The sequence below is a fragment of the Zalophus californianus genome, chromosome X, assembly GCF_009762305.2.
Source record: "Zalophus californianus isolate mZalCal1 chromosome X, mZalCal1.pri.v2, whole genome shotgun sequence".
Lineage (NCBI taxonomy): Eukaryota > Metazoa > Chordata > Mammalia > Carnivora > Otariidae > Zalophus > Zalophus californianus.
Genome location: NC_045612.1, coordinates 129,061,407 through 129,069,889, shown reverse-complemented (window position 1 = coordinate 129,069,889; position 8,483 = coordinate 129,061,407). Strand labels below are relative to the sequence as shown.

The 8,483-nt window shown below is 58.1% G+C and overlaps 1 pseudogene; it reads right to left on the bottom strand.

Moving 5' to 3' along the window:
- Positions 1-1,078: 1,078 nt before the first annotated feature.
- Positions 1,079-1,947, bottom strand: LOC113931196 (annotated as a pseudogene).
- Between the last annotated feature and the right edge of the window lie 6,536 nt (positions 1,948-8,483).

Here is an 8,483-nt window from a genome sequence, read left to right as displayed (position 1 = left end):
TCAGCACATACAAGCTCGGAGGTGGTTCTTCTGCCTCGTCTCCATGGGTCTGAGCCCACGGTGGGGCTGTCCTGGGCCATAAGAAGCACCCTTTCGCAGGAGACGTGGACGTGTCCACAGATGGACATTTACTTCCTTTATGGATGGACACCGCCTTGTGTGGGAGGAAGACAGGCACCCTGTTCTAGAGCTTTCCGTGCACCTGCCGCAAGACTGCTGGTCACCACCAGCTGGTGCACCAGCTGGTCACCGCCAGCCCCGCCAGCCGTGGGCGTGAGAAGGCAGATGCACGTATGTCTGCTTGTGCACCCACGATGCGCGTGGCCCCCGTCCATGGGCTCAGAGCACACGTCCAGTGGGTGCCCTGCTGGTGGTTGCCTCCCGAAGCGAGAGTCTGCATTCTGAGTCATTTCCTCCCAGAGCAATGCACGCATGGTACAACCACCCCAGAGCAGCGTTTGGGGACAGCCGCGGAGTGCAAGTGGGGACACGGGCAGGCGGGGTCGGGGTGACGACCAGCTGCACCTTCCAGCCCCTTTTCGGTGGCCCTGTCCCCCTCCCCAGGCTGCACCCCACACCCCAGTGCTCCTCCTCCTCCCAATCCCTCCATGTGAATTACCTGTTTTTCCGGAGGCTTTAATCACTTTTGAAGTTTTGATTTATATGCTTCCCCTAAATATTTATTGCTCTGTTCACTTCTAAACAATTTATTTTGTTCAATATGTGGAACTTTGGCTTTTTTTTAAGTTTGATTCCGACATCCCCTGTTGGTGCGTCTGTGATGGATCCCCGGGAGCCCCGAGGGGCAAGCGTGTCACCGTATCTGTATGTGATGGGCCCATCCGTCTTCCTGTCAGGGGCTCGCTTCCCTCCTGCGCGCCCCCCCTCCATTATGCAAACGACCCCCGTCCGATGTACGGGGTAATATCCGATAATGGGGACACCACAGCTGTCATCACGGGGAGGGTTTGGCACGTTGGCTCGGGGCTGCTGGAGGCGGACACGGCCCTCTTCTTCTTCTTCTTCTTCTTCTTTTTTTTAAACAAGCTTTAGTTCACTTTATTTTTCTTGTATAAAACTAGGTGGTGGCCACAGCTGGAGCCTGGGTCCTCTGCACGGAGACTCTGGTGTGGGTCTTCACAAGATAATCAGTGAATTCCTGATATGGAGACTTGGTGAACACTGTCTCCTTCCAGAGGTCAGGGGTGAGATAGCTGTAAGTCTTGGAGATGGCATCAAAAGTAGCCTTAGCGAAGTTCCCCAGCGTGGCAGTGCAGCCTCTGGCTGAAGTGTAGCAGTCGTCGATACCAGCCATCATCAGTAGCTTCTTGGGCACAGGGGCTGAAACAATGCCAGTGCCTCTGGGGGCGGGGATGAGACGCACCAGCACAGAGCCACAGCGGCCAGTCACCTTGCACGGGACGGTGCGAGGCTTGCCGATCTTGTTCCCCCAGTAGCCTCGCCTCGCGGGGATGATGGAAAGCTTGGCCAGGGTGATGGCCCCACGGATGGCAGTGGCGACCTCCTTGGAGCCCTTGACACCCAGGCCGACGTGTCCCTTGTAATCTCCGATGGCAACAAACGCCTTGAACCTGGTCCGCTGGCCAGCACGGGTCTGCTTTTGCACAGGCATGATCTTCAGAACCTCATCCTTGAGGGATGCTCCCAGAGAGAAATCAGTGATCTCAGATTCCTTGGTAGGCAGAGAGAAAAGATAGATCTCTAGGGACTTGATCTTCATGTCCTTGACCAGGCGGCCCAGCTTGGTGACGGGGATCCACTCCTTGTCCTCGGCCTTGCCTCCACGAGCTCCGCGGCCTCGACCCCTGCCCCGACCACGGCCGCGACTGCGGCCCCGGATGCCGCTGCCGAAGCCTCCGTGGAAGCCGCCGCGGCCTCCCATTCCAGGGCCCCCAGGCCCTCTGCAGCACCGGCGTCATCCGCCATTTGGTGTTCTCTCGGAGAAGAAGCCACAGCCCTCTTCTTATTATTGGATTTTTTCCGTGGGGATGTCATTATTTGCTCTGAGACGGTGAGTCTGCCAAGCAGGGCAGCGTGCCGACGTCCCTCGGGGATGCGGAGGGTGCCCAGGTCCTGCGTCCAGGTGCAGTAGACGTGGACGAAGGTGTGTGAGCCGGCGTCCCACGCACCTGAGCCTCCTCCTCCAAGCTGACCCCGTGTTTTCTCCCTGCTGGGTGGCTCCTTCTCGGGGGGCTCGCAAGGACTGGGGCCCCCAGAGCTGCGTTCCCTGCAGCCCCCGCTGAGCGGATCGGTCACGGCCCGAGGCACGCCCTGGAGAGAGAGAGACAGAGCGTGGGGTCCCTCCGATGAAAGCTTCCAACTGTGCTCGCGGTTCCTGTGTCCCCCAGAGCGGGTGTCCGCTCCCCCCAGCCCTTCCCCTCCTCCCCCCACACTGAACGCTCCCAGACCCGCTGCCTGTGCTGACCGTACCCACGGCGCCCAGAGACACGCGACCAGCCGCACCTGCCAGAGGCACCTGGGGGCAAACGGCAGGGGCGTCCCTCACTGTGCAGGTGGACGCGGGGAGCGGCCTGACCTCGCTGGGCCGAGGAGGAGGCTCAGGTGCAGGACAGGGCCGGGGCACTGCAAACGAGCGGATCCGCGTGCCGCAGGATGCCCACATGAGGAGGGGGCTGCAGGCACCGCTGAGCGCTTTGCCGGTGGTGCTTACCTGCCCCGCACACCCGTCCCGGGAGCTCAGTGTCTCCGAAGTCCTTGCTCCAGGGACGAGCGGCGAGAGGCCCAGAGGGCAAGTGACTGCCCAGAGGCCACAGAGCCGGCCACTGAGCACCTCTGGATTTGACCCCGCTCCTCTCATGTGAGTCCCAATCCACCCATTGAGCCCTGCGTGTGGCTGGGGGGCCTGGGAGGGACTCGGTCCCTGGAGCAGGAGGCCCCTGCCCCTCAGGTCGGGTCCGGCGGTGCAGACAGACCACCGCTCACTGCAGGAGGGGTGGGTCTGCTCTGACCCGTATCTGACTCCGATTACTGCAGCTGGAGGAGGCAGAGGGAAGGCATTGCCGGGGGGTCCTGTGGGCAGTCCGACGGTGGATTTGACACCTGCCAGGTAGGAGCCCCTGGGGTCATCCTCAGGGTGGTAACGGGCAGGTAGCTCTTCCTGTCCCCGAGTGGGTATGAGGGAAGTGGGCCTGGGGCCGTGGGGTGCTAGACCCTCATTTCCCCCCGGGCATTCGTCGGAAGCCCCATGAGGGGCCCAAGGTTGCTGCCACAATGGCCTTCCTTCTGTGTCAGACGAGCGGCACCAGGGAGCCCTCCGCCCGCCGTCTCGCCGACCGCTCCCTGCAAACTGCGTGTGTGCTCCCTGAATCTCCCCAAGCCGTCCAAGACTCCAGACCACATCGGCGGTCCCCCCAACCTAGCAGCACTCGCCCGTCAGCCCTGGGGGTCCTGCTGCTGGCAGCTTCCGTCCTTCTGTGAGCTTGCATGAGCTGCCGGCTTGTTTGTCTTCTGTGCCTATTAGCGAAGAGCAAACGCTCACGGTCTGAGCATCCACGTCAAGAACACAGAAACAGGACCATCCACACAAAACAGGGCAGACAAACACGAATCACGCCCGGCACCCACGGTCACTGGTGCTTCGGTGCTGAGGACGCCCTCAGAACAGCGACAGCGTCTGGTAAAATCTGGGCTGATTTCTACAAGAAGAAGAGGGAGCCCGTGTCTGGGGAATCCTACAGCATTTCTCCTTCCATGCGAGGCTCCCTCTGCCCGGTGCATACGACCTCCAGGTTCACCTGCGTCCTCACAAACGCTAGGGAGTGTGCGTACGTGTCGGATGCATGCAACCGTGCACCTTACACACATCCACGTGTCTTGATAAAGCGTGACATGAAAAACCAGGCACAAATGAACTACGTCCTGCCTTCAAAGCTGCCGTAAATTGAAACTACAAGAAAAAGATATTCTTACAGATAGGTTTTCTGCCCACACAGTTGAGAGTTTAAATGCGGCGGACACACATCCTTGGAAAAATACGCCTTACCTACACGGATGGGTGAAGACATAGGAAGCCCGAATCCGCCTGGAATCGTGGAGTCGGCAGAAGCAGGACTCTGTTGTCTGAAAGCTAACTTCTGGGCCAATCGGCGTCCCCACCAGATTCCACCAAACACGTAAGAAGAAAGAAAAAAAAACCCAGTAATTGCAGCCATATGCAAATGTCTCTTTAAAACCGAGAATTCGTTTTATGAGGCCAGCGTGCGATTGGTCGCAAGGCACCGTAGACTAGGCAGAAATTATAGGTGAATCTCGAGTGTCCTGACAAGGTGCATCCCCACCGCAAGCAGAATGGCAGAGAAACGAGGACATGTGCATGGGGATGAAGTGCGGCTGATCCCGGGAAGTTGGCAAGGCGGGTTTGCGGCTGCAGAACCCGAGCAGGGGAATTCACCAGGTGCAAGGACGGAAGTGACGCGTCAGGTGCGGGTAGAGTGCTGATGATAGTGAGAGGGCAGGGTGCCGGCTCAGAGACACACAGACAGACAGACAAGTAGACATTACCGTAAGATGGGCGCGGGCAGGTTGTCCTGCCTGATACGCACACGCGGACCAAAATTCCTGTCCCAGTGATGTGCCGAGAGAAGCCCCCACAGCAGGTGCACCAGGACCTGCATTTGGGAACGGCTTAAGGCGTTGTTTGCAATGCCCGCAGACGTAGCACACCTGCCCGGGGGAGAGAGGGGCTGTGCCGCGCGCTCGGAGCGCAGTGCAGCGCAGACATACCAATACGCACAAACCCGGCCCCTGTTCCTGCCAACATGGGCATGGGGTCTTGGCTATAGCTGCTGACACGGGGCCCTTAACCCCCCTGGCACGTCTTTCGTCCTCAGGAGGTGACTCTGTGTGCGTGCCTAGTGTTTGAGGGATGCATATGGCACGGGTGGGGGGTCACTTCTGGACCAGGGTCGTAGAAACCCTGTGCCCCAGGAGAGCGGCTCCAGGCTGCAGAATATCAGCGCCGTGGGCAGAGTCCAAGGTTTGCATCCTGGAAGGGAAAGCGGCCCCCCCCCCCCCAGTGTGCGCGCGCGCGTGTGTCAGAGCATGGCACATTTCTATCGCGTCTTCCCACCGGACCCGTAGGCCTGTTCTCTTCTTCGGAAACCGCCATCACGCTGCTCGTGCCTGCTTTCCCCGAATCCCGGCCGCACGGCTACCCCAACTGCCCTGTGGTGCAGAGCCGGCCCCGCGGCGACCTCCGGGAACCTGACATGCGTTGTGCACAGCACATCGGATCTGGAAGCAGATTGCTTTCACGCACCAGGTAAATAGTCTCACGTGTTCCCCGGCACCCCGACACGGGCGCCGAGAACCAGCCTTGCGTGAGCTCCCGTCGACGCGCGCATATGCATGCGCGCACGCATTCCAGTGACCCCCGCACGCACACGCACACACACACCTTCCTGTACCGAGCGCATGTGCATGCGCGCACACACATGGACATGCGTGCTTGGACCCATGCGGTCAGCCCTGTGCCGTGAGCACCTCGCTTTGCGGAGCTGGGGCGCTGGAAACCAGAGATGGGCAGCCAGCTGGCGAGGTCAGCCGCCCGCTGCGATGCTCTCGGGTCCCCTTCCCAGGGGAAGAGGGGACCCAGTGTCTGCGGCGTCGATGGAGAATTAGAAGTTCATTTCGGGAACGCGAGTGCAGGCCTCCCGGGGCAGTTAGGGGAATCCATGCGTCGGGACACACAGCGGCCCAGCTGGACTGCCCAGCGATCGAGCTTCTTGCAAGGTGGCGGTGATTTATGACAGGTGTTCGAGGCCCTGCAGCCGGGCCCTCGGTTTCTTCCCGGAGCCGACACACGTGTTTTCTTCATCCTCAGCTGAATGAACGTTATTCACATCCTATTTCCAACCCCCACTGCTTCTTTTCTGGACATTCATTAAAAAAAACCCTCACGTTGTTCTCTAACCTGCAACCTGCAGGGGCCTCATTCCGGTTCCGCTGTGCGTCTTTCTGCCACGATTGTGGTACATGGGGACGCTCTGGACTTCCCGCTCGGTGTCCCTGTAACCCTACAACTGTGCTAAAGATATCAAGTCTATTAATTTACAACAAAGATGGAAAAATAATCAGGTGACTCTGTGTCCTTGAAACCAAGCTGATGGCTTAGTGCTGGAAATATGGAATCCGTTGCTGAGGGGTCACGGCCCGATGGACGTGCCCTTGTGAGACCAGGCTATGGCCAGGGCCACTTTGTGGGTAGAAACGAGTTTTGTGGGTCTATTTATGTTTCTCCTTCAAACCATAGCAACCAGTGGAATCAAGAAGGGGGTCTGAATGAATTTAAGGGACCATTATAGGATGGGGTTACAGACAGAGTCTGGAGGGTGAAAACCCCTTGTTGGTGTTTCCACTGGTGCTCCGCAGGACAGGGAACGACGTGGGAGACCAGCCTCGCCTCCGTTCACCATGTCAGCTGGTGTGCTGTCCCTGGAAGGGGCAGACATGGTCTCACTGCCCCAGGACCTTTGCCCTGGCTGTTTCTTGTGTCTCACACACTTCTCCCCAGACGTCCGTGTGGCTCTTCCTTCCCCTCGCCCTGGTTGTTGCTGAGCTGCAGCTTCTCAGTGAGACCGTCATGGTCTGGTTCTTTAAAAAGCAAATCGCCCCACGTGGGCAGCATCGACGCCCTCCCTGTTTCAGCACGTTCGAGGGATATCCTCACCGCCGGCCAGGCACGCCATATATGTGTCACCTACTCTGTGTACAGTGTCCTGCTGCCACTAGAAGGGATGCCCTAGACGGATAGAGTCGTGTCTGTCTTATTTAGGGCCACCTTTCCAATGCAGGCATGTGGGACGCGCTCTAGCAACACTTGTGCCAAGAATGAGTGATACCCCCTAGCACCGCCTCCCCGGAAGGAATCCCGTGTCTTCCCCGTGGGGCATTATTTCAGGGACGGTGTGAACACCGCCAGAGTCCCCATAAAGTCCCGACCGTTCTTCAATACTTCTCCGTCTCCGAAACATTGTCGACAAACGCTATCTCCTCTGTGAAGACCTCCCTGATCACACCAGCCTGGCACTGGCCTCTCCTTCCCTCGTCCGTTGTGCCCGGGGGTCTCCAGATACCATCATTTCCATCTCTACGTCCCTTCCCTGCGGACGTCATCCGTGCCCCGCTGTTGTTTTTACGGTGCCCTCATCTTAACAAGGAAGTTCTTGATTTTTGTTCAGGAGCACTATGTGCCACTGTAAAGGTCAACTAGTGCCATGCATTTTTAAGTGGTTCGGAGTATTTTTTGTCTGCATATTAGTTTATGGAGATCGTTGTAGATTCGCATGGAGTTGAAGACATTTTAAAATGTTTTAAAACATTGTGTTGATGTATTTACTTACTTTACCGAGATCGCTGTAGATTCACATACACTGTAACAGATTTTTAAATAAATGTTTAAAAAATTTTTTTTTGTCCACTTAATGTATCTTTTGAGTCTATGGAGGTCATTCCACGTTCACACAGTTTTTAAGACACACGGTGGGTGTTCGTTTGGCACAGTTCTGAGCAGTGGCGACATTTTGACAAGCCCTGGTACACAATTCACAAGCAGGGCATACGCATCCGGGCAGCCCCACCCAGCCTGCCCTCGAGGACCCTTCAGAGCCACGCACGTCCTTCCTGCCCCCTGCACAGCCGCCCGAGACCACGGCTCCATCCCCATCTCTGTATGCTTGTCGTTTTGCGGCCGTGGACTACGGGACGTGGTTGGATAGCCACGACCCCTCAGCTGAATTCCCTGGGGGTTTACGCAAGCTGCCCTGCCTGTCATCAGGTTTCCCCGCGGCTGAAAACATTGCAAACGTGATGCATTTTAGGGCAAGACCCCGTCTGCCCCGTGCACCCCGAACGCTGTCTGCAAACCCCATATTGGTTCCTGGGCCGTGGCCTCCAGTGTCCACAAGACGTGGGCGCAGAGCTATGCCCAGTAACCGTGACTGTCTGGGAACAGGAGGGCACCGTCCTGCATGGGCACCGTCCCCGGGCCCATGCCCCCCATGCTCCCGTGGGCACAAAGCAGTTCTCACATCCACCTGCTCTTCCCTCAGAGGGGTTTTGTGCAGGTTGGCCACGGGGCTGTGGCCGGGGTCGGTCTTCCCTGCAGCAGATAATTGCTCCCTCCCTGCAAACTTGCTTCCACGTGCGGTTGCCCTGCTCCCTTCCCCAACTCCAGACTGAATGTGCTGTCCCACGGGGGCCACAGCCACAGTCCTGGGCTCTGCCCCCCAGCTCACCCCACTGTGGGCCTCGCTTGGCCCCCGGCCCCGGTGCTCCCTGATTCCCCCTCCCTCTCTCTCCCTTGTGGTTGGTGGGACCACATCCTGCACGAGCCTCCTCAGAATCCAGGATTTTGCTTTTTTTTTTTTTTTTTTGAGAAAATCAAATATAAAATACAAGTCTAAAAGGAGCTGGGGGTGGAGGGAAGCTGAGCCTGTAGGGTG